Source organism: Aotus nancymaae, unplaced genomic scaffold (genome assembly GCF_030222135.1).
Source record: "Aotus nancymaae isolate 86718 unplaced genomic scaffold, 86718_ANA_hifiasm-v0.15.2.pri h1tg000036l, whole genome shotgun sequence".
Lineage (NCBI taxonomy): Eukaryota > Metazoa > Chordata > Mammalia > Primates > Aotidae > Aotus > Aotus nancymaae.
Genome location: NW_026988450.1, coordinates 17,887,650 through 17,911,904, shown reverse-complemented (window position 1 = coordinate 17,911,904; position 24,255 = coordinate 17,887,650). Strand labels below are relative to the sequence as shown.

The 24,255-nt window shown below is 40.4% G+C and overlaps 1 long non-coding RNA gene across 1 annotated transcript in view; it reads right to left on the bottom strand.

Annotated features, from left to right (window-relative positions):
• Positions 1 to 3,073: 3,073 nt before the first annotated feature.
• LOC135277956 (uncharacterized) overlaps positions 3,074 to 24,255 on the bottom strand; it is a 29,155-nt gene continuing 7,973 nt past the window's right edge. The window contains exons 3-4 of the long non-coding RNA XR_010345490.1: positions 4,197 to 4,893; positions 3,074 to 3,892 (exon numbers count right to left, since the gene is read on the bottom strand). This is a non-coding gene — a long non-coding RNA (uncharacterized LOC135277956). The remainder of the gene's footprint in view (positions 3,893 to 4,196; positions 4,894 to 24,255) is intronic.

Here is a 24,255-nt window from a genome sequence, read left to right as displayed (position 1 = left end):
TTACCATTTTGAAGTATCTTCTAAGTATGAATTGCTTTACTGTTTGCAACTCCCTACCTAGAGAATAGCCTGTGCATACAATTCTATAAAAAAAAATCTTTGATGATGACTCATGGGTGTCCTGCTAGGAGAAAAAAATATCTGATATCAAATGTACTATTCTTTACATTTGTATAATCTTAGAACACTGAAGAAGGAACAAAAGAGTTGCCAGGTCAGAAACAAATTATTAGACTATACGTGAAAACAGGTTCTCTTTTCACAGAACTCAGTAGGCTGAAGCATGATTAATACAAGTGTGAACACTTCCAGGTTTCACTACTGCCAATGGCTCCTGTTTTCATTGGAACACCCTCTGATTCTTCCCAGAAATGAAGCTTTCACTTTCTGGCCAAATTTGGTCAACTCATGAATCAACACACACTGATACATTCACTCCACTTCCACAGGCAATCTGAATAGGAAAAGAGGAACTTTTACTGGCTCTTCAGTACCCAATTATTATATTCAAATTAGCCTTGTTGATTATTAGCTGATCTAAAAGTAGAGCATGTCTTACAAGTCTGTAGTTATCCAGAAAACTCCATGCATATTATCCTACTTTAAAGTGGAGGAACAGCCTATTACACATACTACATGCATATTATCCCACTGTAAAGTGGAGGAACACTCCTACATGCATATTATCCCACTTTAAAGTGGAGAAACAGCCTATTACACATACAGCCATTTGCCAAATAACATTTTGGTCAATGGCACATAAGTAATCCCATCAGATTATAATGGATCTAAAAAATTCCTATCACCTAGTGACATCATAGCCATCACAGCCAGTGATATAGCACAAGGCATTATTCACCTGTTTGTGGTGATGGTGTAAACAAACCTACTGCACTGCCAATTGTATAAAAGTATAACACATACAATTATCCACAGTACTTAATATTTGCTAGTGATAATAAATGACTGTTACTGGTTTATGTATTTGCTGTACTATAGTTTTTATTATTACTTTAGAATATAGTCCTTCTACTTATTTTTTTAAGTTAACTGTAAAACAGACTGAGGAAGGTCCTTCAGGAGGTATTCTGAAAGAAGGCATTGTCGTCATAGGAGATGACAGCTCCATGCGTGTTATTGCCCCCAAAGGCTTTTCAGTGGGGCAAGATGTGGAGGTGGAAGACAGTGACATTGATGATCCTGACCCAGTGTAGGCCTAGGCTAATGTGTGTGCTTGCGTTTTAGTTTTTAACAAAAAAGTCTAAAAAGTAAAAATTAAATAAAAAATTTTAAAAATAGATAAAGGTATATTAAAGATTAAAGATGTAAAGAAAGAAAATATTTTTGTACAGTTGTACAATGTGTGTTTTAAGCTAAGTTTTATTACAAAACAGTCAGAAAGTTTTTCAAAATTTAAAAGTTTATAAAGTAAAAAAGTTACAGTAGGCAAAATGTTGCCTAAGAATACACTTCTCAGAATGTATCCCAATAGTTTATTATTAGGAAAGACAAATATATTTTTAATGAGTGTAACCTAAGTGTACAGTGTTTATGAAGTCTATAGTAGTGTACAGTAATGTCCTAAGCCTTCACATTCACTCACCACTCACTCACTGACTCACTCAGAGTAACTTCTAGTCCTGCAGGCTCCATTCATGGCATGTGCCCTATATAAGAGAACCATTTGAAAAATCTTTTATATCATATTTTTACTGTGCCTTTTCTATGTTTAGATATATTTAGATACATAAATTCTTATGATTGTGTTACAATTACCCACAGTTTTCAGTAGAGTAACATGCTGTGCAGGTGTGTAGCTCTACTAACTAGCCTAGGTGTGTAAGGTTATACCATCTAGGTTTATTTAAGTACACTCTATGACGTTCACACAATGACAAAACTGCCTAAGGTGCATTTTTCAGAATGTATCCCCATGATATAAGAGACATACGACTGCATTACATATTTGCATATATGTAAACCTTAAAAAGAATAGAAAGCCACATAATAAAATGTTTGTGGTTACTATCTGAATATAGGGATTATTAGTGCCAATGACACCCCAAAGATGTTTGTGTCCTAATCCCTAGAATCTGTGAACTTGTTAATTCACATAGCAAAGAAGAATTAAGGTTATACATGCTAATCAGCAAACTGATAATCCTAGATTATCTTGGATCATTCATGTTGACCCAATGTAATCGCAAGCGTCCTTAAAAATGAAAGAGGGAGGCAGAAGAGAGTCAGGAAGATGTGACTAACGATCAAAGAGACACAAAGTTGCTGGCTTTAAAGATGAATGAAGAGGCCACAAGCTAAAGAATGTGGGTAGGCTGGGCACAGTGGCTCACGCCTGTAATCCCAACGCTTTGGGAGGGCAAGGTGGTGGATCACTTGAGCCTAGGAGTTTGAGTCCAGTCTGGGCAACAAGGCAAAAACCCCGTCTCTACAAAAAAATTTCAAAAAATAATTAGCCAGGAGTGGTGACACACACCTGTGGTCCCACCTACCCAGGAGGCTAAGGCAGAAAGATCACCTGAGCCCAGGAAGTTGAGGCTGTAATGACATAATTGCACTCCAGTCTGGGCAACAGAGAAAGACCCTGTCTCAAAAAAAAAAAAAAAAAAAAAAAAAAAAAAAAAATAGTGTGGGCAGCCCCCATGAACTGGAAAAGGCAAAGAAACAAATTTTCCAGTAGAGTCTCCAGAATGAACACAGCTCCACTGATGACTTAATTTTAGCCTAGTAAGACCTAGGTCAGACTTCTGACCTCCAGAGCTGTGAGATGAATTTATGTTTGTTTTAAGCCATTAAATTTGTGGTAATTTGTGGCAGCAGCAGTAGGAAATGACTGCAATCGCTGATTCTGGCCGTTGTTTTCCTGGGGAACTTGAAAGCAAGATAGTTTGATATATTCCAGATTTTATATAATGTATATGTGTTGTCTTTATAACTGCTTATCTTTGAACATAATACTAAAATGGTAGTGAGGGCCGTGGTAGAAAGTATTGGGCTTTTAGGCTCACATCTGACGACACTGCAGTTGCTTCTTGATGTCTAACTCCATTTATTGAGAAATTTGACTTATTGTAATCAAGAGCTCACAAACAATTAAGGCCCAATTTAATGGAAAGTTGTTGAGGACCTACAGAGTACCAGGCACCATCTGGATCTGTCCACTGACATGGATCTTTTCCATGGAATTCCTTAGTTGGCAGAGGATGGCATTCCGTGGTGGGACAGTGTGCAGCCACTCACTTCCCAGCACACTTTTCCTGTGCGAGCTTGCTCTGCCGTGCTGGGTGGCTGTGGTGTCGTTCTGGCAGTAGGGGCTGCTGCTAGTCCAGACCAAAGAAACGGAGCTGAAGGGTTGAGGGGTGATGTCGGACAGAGTGGAAGCAGAGATAATACTGTGGGGACTGGTGAAAGAGTTGGTGGTACTGATAGGAGAGGGGTCTGGGTGAGTAGAAGTGAACTGTTTCGCAATTCGTCACAATTAGGACACTGCACTGCTACAAAGATGTCCTTGTTCTTGCAACATGTTGATTTCCTTATTCTCCTTTGGTTATTTCTGACCAGCTCAGATGGACCAAAGAGAAGGTGGCGGTGATGTGTCTGAATGCAAAGGTTGAATAACCACCTTTTTCTTCACTTCCTCCCAACTCCACAGTCTGTTACACAAAGCTCCTGGTGCTTTGTCTGGCATAACTTTCAGACTCCTGTTTTCTCTCTCCAGGCACTATTTGCTAGCACACCATCAACTCGTCATTCCCTACCTTACTCCGAGACTTAAACTTTCAACTCTGTCTCTACCTTGTTCCCTCAGCTTGAAACAGCCTTCTCCTCACTTAACATTCTTTTATCCTTCAGAGCTCAAATCAAATGCCCACTGCTTTTTTTTTTGAGACAGAGTCTCACTCTGTCACCAGGCGCCAGGCTAGAGTGCAATGGTGCGATCTCAGCTCACTGCAACCTCTGCCTCCCGGGTTCAAGCAATTCTCCTGCCTCAGCCTCCCGAGTAGCTGGGACTACAGGCGCACACCACCATGCCCAGCTAATTTTTGTATTTTAGTGGAGACGGGGTTTCACTACATTGGCCCGGATGGTCTCGATCTCTTGACCTCGTGATCCACCCACCTCGGCCTCCCAAAGTGCTGGGATTACAGGTGTGAGCCACCGCACCTGGAGCCAACTGCTTTTTTACAACAATAAGTGAAGCCACCTGCCAGGACTTTTATATATATTACATTATCTAATCTGTTCCATTTTGAGTCTTAAGTTTTCTCATCTTCCGGTTGTGTGTGTGTTTCAACATGGAGCCTGTTCTGTACTTGGTGCTGCCATATAAAACCTCCCCTCAGTCGGGACCCACCACACATCACTGTTGCCCCTTTGTTATCATTTAGTTCATCCTGCTTCACAATTAGTTACTGCTTTATGTGTTTGCATCCTCCTTCTGCCTCTGCTGTCAGCTTTTTGAGGACTGTTACTTTGTCTTACTCTCCTGTGAGATGCATCTCCATGGAATGTAGGATGTTGTGCTTTATAACAGGCAGGTAGGCAAGCCAATGTGTACACACAAAACATACACATATACTAAGTTACATATTAAGGATTTCTTCTCCAGCTTCTTCTACCACCATGAATTTTTATGGAGTCCCAAGGTTCTGAAAAGGTTAGAATTTTCCACCCTACCACATCCTTTTAATGTGGAAAGTTCATGCGCGTGTCATAGACTGGAGTTAGGAAGGGTTGCTAAAACTGTCGCTTGCTCCTACTGTTTTTTTTTTTTTTTTTTTTTAAGACTTTAGCTAGCAGGACCTGTTGCTTAATGAAGTGGAGTAATGAACCTTGTAGAAATGGCTCTAGGGTTTCAAGGTGGAGTGGATGTCACTGGAAAGGAAGTATGAGAAAATAATTAACTTTAACACACAAGAGGCCACCCCTTCACCTCCCAGCTGAAGTCACCTTTGACTTATAAATGTGTTTTGGGGTAAAGCGGGGAGGTGGGGCGACAGGCAGTGGGAGACTAGTTTGACTTGTTGGCTCTAATGCTCTACCAATTAGGCAAGGGTAGTTGAAGCCAGATTTGAAACTCTGCAGGAGGTTATTGAAGAGTTTCTAATCCATTAATAGAATCATAGATGTAAGTGAAAACTAGGTAATTTCACAGAAACATTTTTGGTCATTGGAAGAGCAAGTGGGTCTGAATAATTCTTTTTTTTTTCTTTTTTTTTTTTTTGAGAGCTGGAGTCTTGCTCTGTCACCAGGCTGGAGTGCAATGGTGTGATCTTGGCTCACTGCAATATCTACCTTTTGGGTTCAAGCAATTCTCCTGCCTCAGCTTCCCAAGTAGCTGGGACTACAGGCATGTGCCACCACACCAGGCTAATTTTTGTATTAGAGACAGGATTTCATTATATGTTGGCTGGACTGATCTCCTGAGCTCAGGTGATCCACCCACCTGGGCCTCCCAAAGTGCTGTGATTACAGGCCTGAGCCACCACACCCAGCCCTGAATAATTCTTAAAGGAAATAAACATTTGATGCCCTTCAGCAATGGCATCTCTTCAAAATACCCTGTTAGTTTGCCCCTAACTGAGGCAAGACTAGCATGTGCTTACAAAATAATCCTAATGTGAGAAATACAAAGAGATACCTCTCTTGCCAAAATCTACGTATCTCCAAAGTTCAAGATTATTTTTTATCATTTATTTCACAAGATGACATAAACATTTAACAAAGAAAAACAAGAGAATATATTTCCCCAAAATAAAGCTTTCCTCATACCTTTTCTGTTTTTTTCTAAAACAAGTGTTTCCAGAAACAAAGATGTCTTTTTGTGGAATGTGTTTTTCCATTTACAAATGAGATGAAGGGATGAATTAAAAGACCCATAACTGTTTGGCATTGACTAGAATAGAAAGCAGTAGAACACTTCAGTTGTTTTTCCTCCCCTCTCCCAATGACTTTCCCTTCTCCATCCAGAGAGTGAATGATTGTCCACTTCCCCGACACACCTCCTTCTACTCTCTAGGACAAGAAAGAGGAGGCTGGGCCAGACATGATGGCTCATGTCTGTAATCCCAGCACTCTGGGAGGCAAAGGCAGGCAGATCACTTGAGGTAAGGAGTTCGAGACCAGCCTGGCCCACATGGTAAAACCCCGTCTCTACTAAAAATACAGAAATTAACTGGGCATGGGGGCACATACCTTTAATCCGAGGTACTCGGGAGGCTGAGGCAGGAGAATCGATTGAACCCAAGAGGTTGCAATGAGCCGAGATCATGCCACTGCATCCCAGCCTGGGCAACAAAGTAAAACTCTATCTTAAAAAAAAAAAAAGCAGGAAGCTGTCAAAAGCCTGAGCTACATATTCTGGAACAAAACACACTTAATCTTCAACTATCAAAGTAAAAAAAAAAAAAAGAAATAATTTATAAATTCTGTCATTTTTCTTATCCAGACTTTCTCTCTGAAACATACATCCAGTTACAAAAAATTTAGCCAAAGGGTATATTTTAGGATATTTGAAAATTTCTAAAGGGAGAAGAGTCTTGGATTCTAGTCACCCTTTCCAATGACCAATGTTGTCATTGAAGCTTAGCAATAGTGTTACAATTTCAAAGATAAATGGTGATTTCCAAGACTATTAATGACCCAGGATCCTTCTAGTTCTCATTTCAGAGAAAATATAGAGGGGGGAAAAAAGCAGGGAAAGGAAGTAGAGCAGGAGTAAGAAATTTTGCAGACACATTCTTCAGGTTAATGTTTATTGACATAACTAGGCTTCAAGTCACAGTTAACAACTATCAAAGTCCTAATTATATTACACAGAACAAATCTAACCTCCTCTAGCAGTGGTTCTCAAAGTTTAGTGCATCCAAATTACCATAAAGGCTTGCTGTGACAGATTATGGGCCCCACCCCCAAAATCTCAGATTCAGTAGGCAAGTTGAGATGTGGGGGACAAGTATTTGCCTTTTTTTTTCCCTTTGGAGACGGTGTCTGGCTCTGTCACCCAAGCTGGAGGGCAGTGGCATGATATGGGCTCGCTGTGACCTTCACCTCTTGGGTTCAAGCCATTCTCCCACCTCAGCCTCCTAAGTAGTTGGAATTAAAAGCACATGCCACCATGCCTGACTAATTTTTGTATTTTTAGGAGAGATGGGGTTTCACCATGTTAGCCAGGCTTGTCTCGAACTCCTGACTTCAGGTAATCGGCCCACCTCAGCCTCCCAAAGTGCTGAGATTAGAGGCCTGAGCCACCACACCAGGTGAAGCATTTGCATTTCTAACAAGTTTTCCAGGTGATAACGATGCTATTAGCCCATAGTCCCCACTTTGAGAGCCACTGTCCTACAGCAGTTATTCTCAATTCTGATTCTGCATCAGAAGACTCTTCTTGTGAGGCTTTAAAAAACACCTTAACACCTAGGCACCACCACAGGCCCACTGAGACAGAATCTCTGGGGTTGATCTTGTCAAAGATAAAAAAGGCTGGCCACTAGTTAAAGGGGATAGTTAGCAGAGAGTTAAAAGGTGGATAATGTCTATGCACTGATAACTACTGCAGTAGGAAAGAGAGGCCAATGTGAAGCTTCAATGGGACACAAGACAGACTTTTTAAAGGCTGGTGGTGCTGAAGGAAATGTGCTGAAGGGTGTAAAGGGGGCACTGGTGCATGTGACTAGGCCATCTGGTGGTTTGTTAATTGGCGCTACCCAGAGGAGAAACAAACATCTGGTAGTTTCAGGATAGGAGAGGCAGTGGTGTAAGTTAGAAAAGCGCATCTACCAAGGTTAGGCCCTTCCCCTCCAGAGGGACAAGATCAAGAGTGAGAATTATCTCCTTGAATGTTTGCATTTTAAAGAGATGGCTCTCAGGCCCCTGAGAAGACAATTCTGGGTGGTAGATTTACATTTCAAAGGGTCAGAGAAAGGATTTATAGTTGCAGGCTTTCTAAAATAACTGCTGTAAGATGGAGTCTAGGGACGTACATGCCTGTCACCAGGTTTTGGCTGGAACAAACAGTAAGTAATTCTGGCAGCATGGAGCTTTCTTAGGCAGGAACTTGAGGGGGCTGGAGTTGTCATCCTAAAGATGTGGACTTGAGCTGTGAGAAACTATGCTACTGTCTGTTTAGGTCTCTTAGTGTGTGTGTGGTGGAAGAGCAGGGATGGATAGGGAGTGGACAAAATCATTTGTACATAGTCAGCAGTTTCTACAGGCCAAGCTTGTGGTTCAGTTAAAAAGAGGATTCAGGCTGGGCGCGGTGGCTCACGCCTGTAATCCCAGCACTTTGGGAGGTTGAGGCGGGCGGATTGCCTGAGGTCAGGATTTCAAGACCAGTCTGGCCAACATGGTGAAACCCCATCTCTACTAAAAATACAAAAAAGTTAGCTAGGCTTGGTGGCACATGCCTGTAATCCCAGCTACTCGGGAGGCTGAGGCAGGGGAAATGCTTGAACCAGGGAGGTGGAGGTTGCAGTGAGCCGAGATCCTGCCACTGCACTCCAGCCTGGGTGACAGAGCTCTGTCTAAAAAAAAAAAAAAAAAAAAAAGGTTCAGAGGAACCTGGCTAGAGTTTGGGTAAGGAGAGAGTTTTTGTCAGTCTGCTTAATTCTAGTAGTAACTGCCCAATAGGTTCACCTTGCCTGCTGCCTAGACAGAGCTGATTTATCAAGACAAGGAAATTGCAGTAAAGAAAGTAATTCACATAGAGCCCGCTTTTCAACAGACCAGAGTTTTATTACTACTCAAATCAGTCTCCGGAGCATTTGGGGAGCAGAGTTTTTAAGGACAACTTAGTGGGTAGGGGGAGCACTGATTGGTCAGAGATGAAATCATAGGGAATTGAAGCTGTCCTCATGTGCTGAGTGGGGGCCACAAGATCAGATGAGCCAGTCAATCAATCCGGGTGGTGCCAGCTAATCCATCAACTGCAGTGTCTGCAAATATCTCAAGCACTGATTTTAGGAGCAGTTTAGGGAGGGTCAGAATCTTGTAGCCTCCAGCTTCCTGACTCCTAAACCATAATTTCTAATCTTGTGGCTAAATTCTTAGTCCTACAAAAGCAATCTAGTCCCCAGGCAAGGAGGTTTGTTTTGGAAAAGAGTTGTTATTGTCCTTGTTTTTGTTTTGTTTTGTTTTTGAGACAGATTGTCTCTCTGTCACCTAGGCTGGAGTGCAGTGGTGGGATCTCGGCTCACTGCAACCTCCACCTCCTGGGTTCAAGTGATTCTTCTGCCTCAGCCTCCCGAGTAGCTGAGATTACAGGGGTGCACCACTGCATCCAGTTAATTTTTGTATTTTTTTTGTGGAGACGAGTTTTCGCCATGTTGGCCAGGCTGCTCTCGAATGCCTGACCTCAAGTGATGCACCTGCCTCAGCCTCCCAAAGTGCTGGGATTACAGGCATGAGCCACCACGCCCAGCTATCTTTGTTGTAAACTATAAACTAAGTTCTTCCCAAAGTTAGTTGAGCCATTATGTCCAGGAATGAACAAGGACAGCTTGGAGATTAGGAGCAAGATAGAGTCAGTTAGGTTAGATCTCTTTCACTGTCTCAGTCATAATTTTGAAAAGGCGGTTTCATAGTGACCAGGATTAAAAACCAATTCCTATACAGTACTAGTACAGGGGTAAAGTTTGCTAAAATGCATTTATTTTTATTATTTTATTATTTATTTTATTGTACTTTAGGTTCTGGGGTACATGTGCAGATCATGCAGGATTGTTGCACAGGTACACACATGGCAATGTAGTTTGCTGCCTCCAACCCCCATCACCTACATCTGGCATTTCTCCCCATGTTATCCCTCCTCAACCTCCCCACCCACCCCCATTGTCCCTCACTTGGTGCCCCCCAACAGACCCCAGTGTGTGATGCTTCCCTCCCTGTGTCCATGTGTTTTCATTGTTCAACACCCGCCTATGAGTGAGAACATGCGGTGTTTGATTTTCTGTTCTTGTGTCAGTTTGCTGAGAATGATGGTTTCCAGATTCATCCATGTCCCTACAAAGGACACAAACTCATCATTTTTTATGGCTGCATAGTATTCCACGGTGTATATGTGCCACATTTTTCTTGTCCAGTCAATTGTCAATGGGCATTTGGGTTGGTTCCAGGTCTTTGCTATTGTAAACTCCTGCAATGAACATACGTGTGCATGTGTCTTTATAATAGAATTATTTATAATCCTTTGTGTATATACCCAGTAATGGGATTGCTAAATTCAAATGGAATTTCTATTTCTAGGTCCTTGAGGAAGCGCCACACTGTCTTCCACAATGGTTGAACTAGTTTACACTCCCACCAACAGTGTTAAAGTGTTCCTATTTCTCCACATCCTCTCCAGCATCTGTTGTCTCCAGATTTTTTAATGACCACCATTCTAACTGCCGTGAGGTGGTATCTCAATGTAGTTTTGATTTGCATTTCTCTAATGACCAGTGATGATGAGCATTTTTTCATATGTTTGTTGGCTTCATATATGTCTTCTTTTGAAAAGTGTCTGTTCATATCCTTTGCCCACTTTTGGATGGTTTTTTTTTTTTTTCTTGTAAATCTGTTTTAGTTCTTTGTAGATTCTGGATATTAGCCCTTTGTCAGATGAGATGTGTAGATTGCAAAAAACTTTTCCCATTCTGTTGGTTGTGGGTTCACTCCAATGATTGTTTCTTTTACTGTATAGAAGCTCTGGAGTTTAATTAGATCCCATTTGTCTATTTTGGCTTTTGTTGCCAATGCTTTTGGTGTTTCAGTCATGAAGTCTTTGCCTATGCCTATGTCCTGAATGGTTTTGCCTAAGTTTGCTTCTAGAGTTTTTATGATGTTAGGTCTTATGTTTAAGTCTTTAATCCATCTGGAGTTAATTTTAGTGTAAGGTATCAGGAAGGGGTTCAGTTTCTGCTTTCTGCACACTGCTAGCCAGTTTTCCCAACACCATTTATTAAACAGGGAATCCTTTCCCCATTGCTTGTTTTTGTCAGGTTTGTCAAAGATCAGATGGTTGTAATGTGTGGTATTGCCTCCAGGGCCTCTGTTCTGTTCCATTGGTCTACATGTATGTTTTGGTACCAGTACCATGCTGTTTTGGTTACTGTAGCCTTGTAGTATAGTTCAAAATCAGGTAGCGTGATGCCTCTGCTTTTTTCTTTTTGCTTAGGATCGTCTTGGCTATGTGGGCTCTCTTTTGGTTCTATATGAAGTTTAAGGTGGTTTTTTCCAGTTCTGTGAAGAATGTCATTGGTAGCTTGATGGGGATAGCATTAAATCTATAAATTACTTTGGGCAGTATGGCCATTTTCACAATATTGATTCTTCCTAACCATGAGCATGGTCTCCATCTGTTTGTGTCCTCTCTTATTTCCTTGAGCAGTGGATTGTAGTTCTCCTTGAAGAGGTCCTTGACATCCTTTGTTAGTTGTATTCCTAGGTATTTTATTCTCTTTGTAGCAATTGTGAATGGAAGTTTGCTCATGATTTGGATCTCTGCTAGTCTGTTATTGGTATATAGAAATGCTTGTGATTTCTGCACATTGACTTTATATCCTGAGACTGTTGAAGTTGCTTATCAGTTTAAGGAGATTTTGGGCTGAGATGTTAGGGTCTTCTAAATATATAATCATGTCTTCATATGCAATTTGACTTCCTCTTTTCCTAATTGAATACCTTTATTTTTTTCTCTTGCCTAATTGCTCTGGCTAGAACTTCCAATGCTGTATTGAATAGGAGTGGTGAGAGAGGGCATCCTTGTCTAGTGCTGGATTTCAAAAGGAATGCTTCCAGTTTTTGCCCATTCAGTATGATATTGGCTATAGGTTTGTCGTAAATAGCTTTTATTGTTTTGAGATATGTTTCTTTGATACCTAGTTTATTGAGAGTTTTTAGCATAAAGCACTGTTGAATTTTGTCGAAGGCCTTCTCTGCATCTATTGAGATAATCAAGTGGTTTTTGTTTTTGGTTCTGTTTATGTGGTGGATTATGTTTATAGACTTGCATATGTTGAACCAGCCTTGCATCCCCAGGATGAAGCCTACTTGATCGTGATGGATAAGCTTTCTGATGTGCTGTTGAAATCGGTTTGCCAGTATTTTATTGAAGATTTCTGCATCTATGTTCATCATGGATATTGGCCTGAAGTGTTCTCTTTTTGTTGAGTCTCTGTCGGGTATTGGTATCAGAATGATGTTTGTCTCATAAAATGATTTGAGAAGGATTCCCTCTTTTTGGATTGTTTGAAATGGTTTCAGAAGGAATTGTACCAGCTCCTCTTTGTACGTCTGGTAGAGTTCAGCTGTGAACCTGTCTGGATTTGGACTTTTTTTGGTTGGTAGGCTATTAATTTCTGCCTCAACTTCAGCTCTTGTTATTGGTCTATTCAAGGTTTACTTCTTCCTCGTTTAGGCTTGGGAGAGTGCACGTATCCAGGAATTTATCCATTTCTTCCAGGTTTACTGGTTTATGTGCATAGAGTTGTTTGTAGTAATCTCTGATTGTAGTTTGTATTTCTTTGGAGTCAGTGGTGATATCCCCTTTATCGTTTTTTCTTGCATCTATTTGATTCTTCTCCCTTTTCTTTTTTATTAATCTGGCTAGCAGTCTGTATATTTTATTGATCTTAAAAACCAGCTCCTGGATTTATTGATTTTTTGAAGGGTTTTTTGTGTCTTTATCTCTCAGTTCTGCTCTGATCTTAGTTATTTCTTGTCTTCTGCTAGCTTTTGAGTTTTTGTTTTTTTTTTATCTTGCTCCTCTAGCTCCTTCAATTTTGGTGATAGGGTGTTGATTTTAGACCTTTCCTCGCTTCTCATGTGGGCATTTATTGCTATAAATTTCCCTCTAGACACTGCTTTAAATGTGTCCCAGAGATTCCGGTATGTTGTGTCTTCATTCTCATTGGTTTTGAAGAACATCTTTATTTCTGCCTTCATTTTGTTGTTTATCCAGTCGGCATTCAGGAGTCAGTTGTTCAGTTTCCATGAAGCTGTGTGGTTCTGAGTTAGTTTCTTAATTCTTAGTCTAATTTGATTGCACTGTGTTCTGAGAGACTGTTTGTTATGATTTCCATTCTTTCACCTTTGCTGAGGAGTGATTTACTTCCAATTATGTGGTCGGTTTTAGAGTAGGCGCCATGCGGTGCTGAGAAGAATGTATATTCTGTGGATTTGGGGTGGAAAATTCTGTAGATGTCTATTAGGTCCACTTGGTCCAGATCTGAATTCAAGTCGTGGATATCCTTGTTAATTTTCTGTCTTGTTGATCTGTCTAATATTGACAGTGGAGTGTTAAAGTCTCCCACTATTATTGTGTGGGAGTCAAAGTCTGTTTGCCGGTCATTAAGAACTTACTTTACATACCTGGGTGCTCCTGTATTGGGTGTGTATATATTTAGGATCATTAGCATTGATCCTTTTACCATTATGTAATGCCCTTCTTTGTCTCTTTTGATTTTTTTTGGTTTAAAGTCCATTTTATCAGAGACTAGGATTGCAACTCCTGCTTTTTTTTGCTCTCCATTTGCTTGATAAATCTTCCTCCATCCCTCTGTTTTGAGCCTATGTGTGTCCTTGCATGTGAGTTGGGTTTTCTGAATACAGCACACTGATGGGTGTTGACTTTTTATCCAATTTGCCAGTCTGTGTCTTTCGATTGGGGCATTTAGCCTATTTACATTTAAGGTTAATATTGTGATGTGTGAATTTGATCCTGCCATTTTGATGCTAGCTGGATGTTTTGCCCATTAGTTGACGCATTTTTTTTCACTGTGTTGATGGTCTTTATCATTTGGTCTGTTTCTGGAATGGCTGGGACTGGTTGTTCCTTTCCTTGTTTAGTGCTTCTTTCAGGAGCTCTTGTAAGGCAGACCTGGTGGTGACAAAATCTCTTAGCAATTGTTTGTCCATAAAGGATTTTATTTCTCCTTTGCTTTTGAAGCTTAATTTGGCTAGATATGAAATTCTAGGTTGAAAGTCCTTTTCTTTAAGGATGTTGAATATTGGCTCCCACTCTCTTCTGGCCTGTAGGGTTTCTGCAGAGAGATCTGCTGTGAGTCTGATGGCTTCCCTTTGTGAGTAACCCGACCTTTCTCTCTGGCTGCCCTTAGCATTTTTTCCTGTATTTCAACCCTGGTGAATCTGACAATTATGTGACTTGGGATTGCTGTTCTTGAGGAATATCTTTGTGGTGTTCTCTGTATTTCCTGGACTTTAATGGTGGCCTGGCTTGCTAGGTTGGGGAAGTTCTCCTGGAAAATATCCTGAAGAGTGTTTTCCAGCTTGGATTCATTCTCTCCGTCACATTCAGGTACACCTATCAAACATAGATTAGGTCTTTTCACATAATCCCATATTTCTTGGAGGCTTTGTTCATTTCTTTTCACTCTTTTTTCTCTAATCTTGCCTTCTCATTTTATTTCATTGAGTTGATCTTCAATCTCTGATATCCATTCTTCTGCTTGGTGGATTTGGCTATTGAAACTTGTGTATGCTGCGCGAAGTTCTCATGCTACGTTTTTCAGCTCCATCAAGTCGTTTATGTTCTTCTCTAAGCTGTTTATTCTAGTTAGCATCTCATCTAACCTTTTTTCAAGGTTCTTAGTTTCTTTGCATTGGGTTAGCACATGTTCTCTTAGCTCTGAGAAGTTTGTTATTATCCACCTTCTGGTGCCTGTTTCTGTCAATTCATCAGATTCATTCTCCATCCATCTTTGATCCCTAGTTTTTGAGGAGTTGTGATCCTTTGGAGGGGGAGAGGCGTTCTGGTTTTTGGTATTTTCATCCTTTTTGCACTGGTTTCCTCCCATATTAGCGGCTTTATCTACCTGTGGTCTTTGTAGTTGGTGACTTTTGGATGGGGTCTCTGATTAAACGTCCTATTTGTTGATGATGAAGTTATTTCTTTCTGTTTCTTAGTTTTCCTTCTGACAGTCAGGCCCTTCTACTGCAGGACTGCTGGAGGTCCGCTCCAGACCCTGCTTGCCTGGGGATCACCGACGGGGGCTGCAGAACAGTAAGGGTTGATGCCGGTTTCTTCTTCTCTTATCTTCATCCCAGAAGGGTACCTTCCAGATGTCGGCCTGAGCGCTCCTTTATGAGGTGTCTTTTTGGGTATACGGGGGTCGGGGAGCTGCTTGAGGAGACAGTCTGTCCCTTATAGGAGCTCAAGTTCTGTGCTGGGAGCACTGCTGATCCGTGCAGAGCTGCTGAGCAGGTACTTTTAAGTCTGCTGCGGCTGAACTCATAACCACCTCTTTTCCCAGGCGCTCTGTCTCAGGAAGTTTGGCTTTATTTATAAGTTCCTGTCATGCTGCTGCCTTTTTTCATAGATGCCCTGCCCCACATGGAGTAGTCTAGTTACAGTCTGCCAGCAAAGGTGTTGCTGAGCTGCCGCAGGCTCTGCCCAGCTGCTGTGTGAACTGCCTCGGTAGTGGTGTTCACCCTTCCCCACACTGAGCTGGACCATCCTGGGTCCAGCTGCACTTGCTGTGAAACTCTCAACCCAGAGCATTTCAGATTACTTGTTTTGTGGGGGTGGTACCCACTGAGCCAGATCACTTGGCTCCCTGTCTCTGCCCCCTCCATTTCAGTTGAATGAGCGGCTTTGTCTCCTCGGTGTTCCAGGCACTAGTTGAAATGGCCACCCAGATTTGTGTGAGTTTCTGTGCACCAACCTGGCACCAGCTGAAACTGCCATACTGAAAACTTGTGGCACTTTTTGGCCCGGGAATCTCCTGGTCTGTGGGCAGTGAAAATTTGTTTGGAAATGCAGTGGGCACTCACCCTCTGCATTGTTCTTGCTGGGAACTGCACTCCGGAGCTGTTACTATTCAGCCATCTTGGATCCTCCATCAAAATGCAATTTATTTTATAAAATGTTCCTGATACTTACACAATTGCAGATGCAATTAGCAAACAGGAAGGTTTTCTGCACCACAGTATGGTATGGACATGTATGGAATGTTTCAAAGCAGCTACATTTACCTTGTATTTTATAAAGTGACATTTCAATCAAGTTCCAAATCAACGAAGATAAGGGACTGAGCAGTAATTGTAACAAATAGCCTGAATTCTTTTTATCCCCTCAATATTTAAAAATATATATTCAGGTACATCTGACTATTGACTGTTGGAGCCCTAGGGCAAGCCTCCAGACCCACCCTCTCCAAAAAAAAACCACACATATTCCCAGGGCAAATTATATCAAATGATAAACCCCTGGTTGAAGCATCTTTGTTTGGGGGAAATTATGTAAAAATAAACACCAAATAGAGCTTTGAAAGAGATAAAAACTAAAAAGAAAATGCCTGACGGGGGAATTTCTTTGGCGATGATAGGGCTGAGCTGGTTATGATATCTGCTATGGCCTGAACTGTGTCCTCTGCAATCCCAAATCCATATGTTGAAGCCCTACCTGGCAATGTGATGGTATTTGGAAATAGAGCATTTAGAAGATAATTAAGATTAAATGTGGTCATGTTACTGGAAAGGCGTCCCAATCCAGACCCCAACAGAAGGTTCTTGGATCTCACGCAAGAAAGAATTTGAGGCGAGTCCATAGAATAAAGTGAAAGCAAGTTTATTAAGAAAGTAAAGGAATAAGAAATGGCTACTCCATAGGCAGAGCAGCATCATGGGCCACTGGTTGCCCATTTTTTATGGTTATTTCTTGATTATATGCTAAACAAAAGGGTGGCTTATTCATGAGTTTTCTGGGAAAGGGGTGGGCAACTCCTGGAACTGAGGATTCTTCCCCTTTTAGACCACATAGGGTAACTTCCTGGCATTGCCATGGCATTTGTAAACTGCCATGGCACTGGTGGGAGTGTCTCTTAGCATGCTAATGTATTATAATTAGTGTATAATGAGCAGTGAGGATGACCAGAGGTCACTTTTGTCACCATCTTCGTTTTGGTGGGTTTTGGTCACCTTCTTTTCTCTTTCTTTTTCTTTTTTTTTTTTGAGATGGAATCTCACTCTGTTGTCCAGGCTGGAGAGCAGTGGTGCCATCTTGGCTCACTGCAACCTCCACTTCCTGGGTTCAAGCGATTCTCCTGCCTCAGCTCCCATAGTAGCTGGGACTACAGGCATGCGCCACCACACCCAGCTAATTTTATTTTTTGTAGAGATAGTGTTTCACCATGTTGGCCAGGCTGGTCTCGAACTCCTGACCTCAGGTGATCTGCCCACCTTGGCCTCCCAAAGTGCTGGATTACAGGGGTGAGCCACCATGCCTGCTGGCCAGCTTCTTTAGTGCAACCTGTTTTATCATCAAGGTCTTTATGACCTGTATCTTATGCTGACCTCCTATCTCCTCCTGTGACTAAGAATGCCTTAACCTCCTGGGAATGCAGCCCAGTAGGTCTCAGCCTAATTTTACCCAGCCCCTATTCAAGATGGAGTCCCTCTGGTTTAAATGCCTCTGACAGTCATACACATGAGATCCTAATGCAATGGGATTGGTGGCCTGACAAGAAGAAGAGAGAGAAATCTCTCTCCCTATTAAGAATGACTGAGAAAAGGCCATGTAAGGACACAGTGAGAAGGCATCTGCAAACCAGCAAGAGAGCCCTAACCCAAAACCAAATCAGCCAGCATTTGATCTTGGACTTCCCAACCTCCAGATCTGTGAGAAATACATTTCTATCATTTAAGCTACCCAGTCTATGGTATTTTGATATGGCATCCTGCACAAATTAAGACAGGATAATTTCTTCATTCATTCATTCACTATCCCTCTTTTAGGCACTAGAGATATGGCAATGACCAAAATAAAGCTCTAGCCTTTGAGGAGCTTTTATTCTAGAAGGAAAAAACAAGCAAGTCAACTAATAAAATAGTATTGAGTGAGAAATGAGAAGTGATGAGGAGGAATAAAGCAGGGTAAGGAGGATGGAGGAGTGGGGAGCAACTATTTTTTGCAGAGTGGTCAAGGAAGGCCTCACATATCAGATGATAATTAAGCAGAGACATAAAGAACGTGAGCTTTGGGTTATCTGGAGGAACAGGATCCTGGGCAGAGGGAACAAGTGCAAAGGTCTGGAAGCAGAGCATGCTAAGTTCAGGGAATAGCAAGGAGGCCAGTGTGTCTGGGGCTGAGCAAGCCACGGGGAGAGTAGTAGCAGTTGAGTGACCATGGCATGAACTGTGTTGTGTAGAGCCTTATAGATCTCTATAAGGGCTCTGGCTCTAATTCTGGGTGAAATGAGAAGCCATTTGTCTTAATCTATTTCCTGTTGTCATAACAGAATACCATAGACTAGCTAACTTATAAAGAAAATAAATTTATTTCTTATAGTTCTGGAGGCTGAGAAGTCCAAGAGCATGGTGCCAGCACCTAGTGACAGCCTTCTTGCTGCATAATGCCATGGCAGAAGACATACAGCAAGAGTGCCCTGTGTGAGAGAGCAAAAGAGAAAAGGGGTCTCTCTGCCTTGCCCTGCCCTCCCCTCCCCTCCCCTCCCCTCCCCCCCCTTCCCCTCCCCTCCCCTCCCCCCTTCCCCTCCTTTCCCTTCCCTTCCCTTTTCTTTTCTGGACAAAGTCTTGGTCTGTCACCCAGGCTGGAGTACAGTGGCATGATCTCAGATCACTGCAATCTCTGCCTTTTGGGTTCAAGCAATTCTCATGCCTCAGCCTCCTGGGTAGCTGGGACTACAGCCGTGTGCCACCACCCCGATTAATTTTTGTATTTTTAGTAGACACAGGGTTTCACCATGTTGGCCAGGCTGGTCTCAAACTCCTGACCTCAAGAGATCCACTTGCCTCGGCCTCCCAAAGTGCTGGGATTACAGGCATGAGCCACTGCGCCCAGCCTGGAATTCACTTTTATAACAAGTCTACTCCCATGATAACTAATTCATTCTTGCAGTAACAACATTAATCCACCTCTGACCTAATCAACTCATACTAGGCCCCGCTCCCAACACTGTTGCAGTGGGGATTAAGTTTCCAACACATAAATTCTGAGAGACATATTCAAACCACAGCGCCACTGAAGGGTGTAGAAGTCAGGAGTGACATGATTTGACTTCCTCAGAAGACACATTCTTATTGTTGAGTAAATAGTGGTGACTTGGGGAAAAAAGCAGAAGCAGAGAGACTTCATTGAAAGTAGATAAATGGCTATCAAGAGTTTTAGTCTATTTTGGTTTGATTTTTGAGACAGCTAATGGTTTCATCTTTTTGAAGGCCTCAAACAATGATTTTGTTCATATTACTGGGTTATTTAAAAATTAAATAGAAAATATAGGCTAGGTGTTGTGGCTCACGCCTGTAATCCCAGCACTTTGGGAGGCCAAAGTGGGCAGATTGCCTGAGGTTGGGAGTTTGAGACTAGCCTGACCAACATGGAGAAACTCTGCCTCTACTAAAAATACAAAATCAGCTAGGCATGGTTGCGTATGCCTGTAATCCCAGCTACTTGGGAGGCTGAGGCAAAAGAATTGCTTGAACCCAGGAGGTGGAGGTTGTGATGAGTGGAGATCCCACCACTGCACTCCAGCCTGGGCAACAAGAGTGAAACTCCATCTCAGAAAAGCAAAAACAAACAAACAAAAAAATTCAACTCTAGTTCAGACAAGTGAATGTGTACAATGAGAAATTTATTCTTCAGTGCATTTCTACTAAGAATGCTGGACCCCAAGAAAAAAATTGAGTTATTGTTTCTTTTTTTCCCAGGCAATTAATTTTTTTAAATGTAGACACTCTTTGTTGATCAAATAAAGAGTAATTTTAAATTTTGTTTTTGTAATAGGTGAAGCATTCACAGAGTTCAATATGTAAAATATATAAAATGGCCACCAGTGATATATCCCAGCTCTTATCCCTGAAACACCTAATTCCCCATCCTTCTGTTCCTTTGTATTCTTTCAAAGTCTTTCTTCTTTCTTTCTTCCTTTCTTTCTTTTTTTCTTTCTTCTTTCTCCTTCCTTCCTTCTTTCTTTCTCTCTCTCTCTCTCTTTTCTTTCTTTCCTTCTTTCTTTCTTTTGACAGAGTCTTGCTCTGTTGCCCAAGCTGGAGTGTTGGAGGGTAGTTGCACAATCATGGCTCACTACAGCCTCAGACTCCTGGCTCAAGCAATCTTCCCACCTCAGCCTCCAGCGTAGCTAGGACTACAGGCACATACCACCATGCCTAGTTAATTTTTTCTTTTTTTTTTTTTAATACACAAGGTCTTGCTATGTTGCCCAGGTTGGCCTGGAACTCCTGGCCTCAAGAGATCCTCCCACCTTGGTCTTCCAAAATGCTGGAATTACAGGTATAAGTCACCTTGCCCAGATGATAGTCTTGTCTTTTTTTTTTTTTTGAGATGGAGCTCCTGACCTCAGGATCCACCGACATCAACCTCCCAAAGTGCTTGGATTACAGGCATGAGCCACCACACTCGGCAGGTAAGTCTAAGTCTTCTAAATAAACACACATGTATATATCTGTGTGTGTATGTAAAGGATAAATGTTTCCCCTTTTTGCATAAATAATAGCATGTTTTGCCTACTATTCTCAAGTTTGCTTTATACACTTAATATATTATTAGAGATCATTCCATACCAGTACATTAAAAGCATCTTCATTCTTTATTATAGCTACATAGTATTTCATTAGATGGATGTATCATAATTTATTTTACTAGTCTCAAAATATAGTTTTAAATTAATATAATTGCAATTGACAACTCTAAAAACAAATTATAATCCAGTTGTCCAACCACAGGAGAAACATATTTATACACAAGCTAAATTATTATTCTTGCAATGAATTTAATATTTTCTTAAATATTTCAAAAACTTAAGACTTAGCTCCCTATCAGTGGTGACATTTTAAAAAGAAAACAAGATTGACTATTTCAGTATATAAGGGATTCCATTGGGGTTATCAATGGTACGTTAGGAATTTTCAGAAACTTGTTAGGTTGAAACTGATAAAATCACCAAAAAGAGCTTTGAATGTATATGTCGAGAGTTCAAAAAAATGTAACTTATTGCAGTGGAATAATTTATATGCTTCAAGAGCCTTACTTGCTTATAGGTGAGTGGAATTGTGTGTAATTATCCAGAAAATTCAGTGCATGTCCTAGCTGGATAATTTAGCCTCTTCACTAACCAGACCCTCCTCCCCTCAATATTGCTTGCATTTTTCTACTGCTTGACGTAGTAAACCTGTGTTTATTTTCAATTATAAAATAAAAACCTCTAGAATTAATCATTTCTCTCTGCCTTATATTCAGTGGATTCTGATTTAGTAGTCTCATAGAAATAAAAGTGATATTTAGTGGTATTGAAAGTAAAGTTTAAAAATGTATTATTATAGAGTAAAACTGATGTATTTTTGTGAACAGGTCTATGAATTTGCACACATGTATGTATATATTTATACACCATCACAATAAGCATAGAGAATATGCTCATCACCTCCAGCCCCCTAAATTACATTACATCTCTTTATAGACACCTCCTACCTCCACACATGATAGGTGACAACTACTGATGTTTTCATCTTTATAGTTTAGCCTTTTTAAGAATGTCATAGAAATGAATAATACAATATAAAATCTTTGGAATTATCTTCTTTCACTCAGCAAAATGCTTTTGAGATTCATCCAAGTTGTTGCATGTATCAATAATTTGTTCTTTTATATTGCTCAGTACTAGAACATTGTATAGATATACCAGTGTTTATCCATTTACCCAAAGAATGACAAAATTTGAGTTGTTTCCAGTTTTTAGTGAGTATGAATAGAGTTACACATATATGTACATGTTTTTGTGTGAACATAATTTTCCTAGGGTAATTATCTAGAGGTAGGAATGCTGAGTCACAGGTTAAACATTAGTTTAACTTTATAAGCAACTACCAAAATTGTTTTCCCAACTTGTACCATTCTGCATTTCTGCCAGCAATGTATGAGAGTTCAGATTGATCTACATCCCCTCTGGCACTTGATATTGCCAGCATTTTTAAATTTCAGCCATTCTAATAGGTGTATAGTAGTATTGTGGTTTTTTTCTTTTGCATTTCCTTAATAGGTAATGATGTTGGACATCTTTTCTTATGCTTGTTTACCATTGTACATTCTCTTTACTGAAGTGTCCAAGTATTCTACCAGTTTTTAAATTGGGTTGCTTGATATATTTATTGTTGATTTTTGAGAATTAAAAAAAATATGTATTCTAAATACAAGCCATTAGTCAAATACATGATTTTCAAAATTTTCTCCCATTTTATTGCTTGTCTTTTTTTGGTATTAACACTTTACAGAGCAAAAGTTTTACATTTTGTGAAGTCCAGTATATCAATTTTTTTCTTTTATACATCATGCTTTGGTGTTATGCCCAAAAACTTTTTGCCTAACACCAACTCAAAGATTTTCTCCTGTGTTCCTTTGTCAAAAGTCAACTGACTTTTTGTAGTATGAGAATGACTGGGCTTAAAAAAAAAAAAAAGAAAGAAAAAAATCAACTGACCAACTGACTGTATATATGTATATACTTTATTTTTTTTTTTTTTTGAGACAGGGTCTCACTCCTGTCACCCAGGCTGGAGTGCAGTGACACAATCATGGCTCACTGCAGCCCTGACTCCCTGGGCTCAGGTGATCCTCCCACCTCAGCCTCTCAAGTAGCTGGACTACAGGTACTCACCACCGTGCCTGGCTAATTTTTTTGTATTTTTTACAGAGAGGGGTTTTTGCCATGTTGCCCAGCCTGGTCTCCAACTCCTAGGCTCAAATGATTCGCCCACCTCGGCTTCCCAAAGTGCTGGGATTACCAGCATGAGCCACCACACCTGGCCACAACTGGCTATATTTCTGTGGGTCTGTATCTGAACTTCCTATTCTGTGATCAATATGTCTATCCCCCAGCCAATACTCTAATGTCTGATGGTAACTTTATGTTGTCTCAACATTGGGTATTGTCATTCCTCCAATTTTATTCTTTTTAAAAATTGTATGACTTTTCTAGTTACACTGCCTTTCCATACACATTTTAGAATCAGCTTGTGTATAACCACATAATTGGAATTGTGCTAAACCTACAGACAAACTGACATCTTCCAGTCCATGAACACACATCTCCCTGTTTACTTAAGCCTTCTTTTATTTCCTTCATCAACATATTTTGAAAATAATTATTTTAATTTTTGTGGATACATAGTAAGTATATATATTTAGGTGATTCATGAGATGTTTTGATACAGGGATGCAATGCATGATAATCACATCATGTAAAATAGGGTATCCATTCCCTCAAGCATTTATCTTTTGTGTTACAAACAATCCAATTATACTTTGGTATTTTTAAATGCGCCATGAAATTATTAGACTATAGTCATCCTGTTATCGAATACTAGGTAGCATTTTGTTTTCAGCATATGGATTGTATATATGTTTTGTTAGATTTCTAATCATGCATTTCATTTTTTGGCTCTACTGTAAATAGACTTGTTAAAATTTTAGTTTCCAGTTGTGTATGACAGTATATAAAAACAGAATTCATTTTCATGCACTGACTTTGTATCCTGTGAAGTTGTTAAACGCAATTATAAGTTCTAGGAGGTTTTTTTACAGGTTCCTACATACACAATTATGCTGACTGAATAAGGACAGTTTGTTTCTTCTATTCCAGCCTGTGTGCCTTTTCTTTTCCTCGCCTGATTATACTGGTTAGGACTTCCAGTATGATGTTGAATAGGAGTCTTGAGAGTAAACATCCTTGCCTTCTTTCCATTCAGAGCATTCAAGATTTTGCCATTAAGTATAATGTTGGCTGTAGTTGGTCTTCTGGAAGGTATTATCAGGTTGAGGATGTTTGCTGAGAGTTTTCAGCATAAATGGATGCTGAATTTTATCAAATGCTTATTCTGCATCAAATGACATCATCAGGTAGTTTTTCTTTTAGTCTGCTAGTGTAGTCAACTACTTCATTGGCTTGAACCTCCTATTACTTGTGGTGTATTATTCTTTTTACATTTTGCTGATTTTGATTCACTAATATTTTGCTGAGGACCTTTGCATCTATGTTCAGGAAGGATATGAATGTGGAGTCCTGTACTGTTTTTCAGGCCTCATACAATAAGCTGAAAAGTGTTCTCTCCTCTTTTCTCTGAAAGGATGGTGTTGGTGTTGTTTCTTCTCTAAATGTTTGCTGGAATTAAGCAATGAAACCACTGGGGCTGGAAATTTCTTTTTCCAAGTTTTAAACTAAACTAAAAACTCAATTTCTTTAAAAGGCAGGCTTTTAATAAAAAATTCCCATT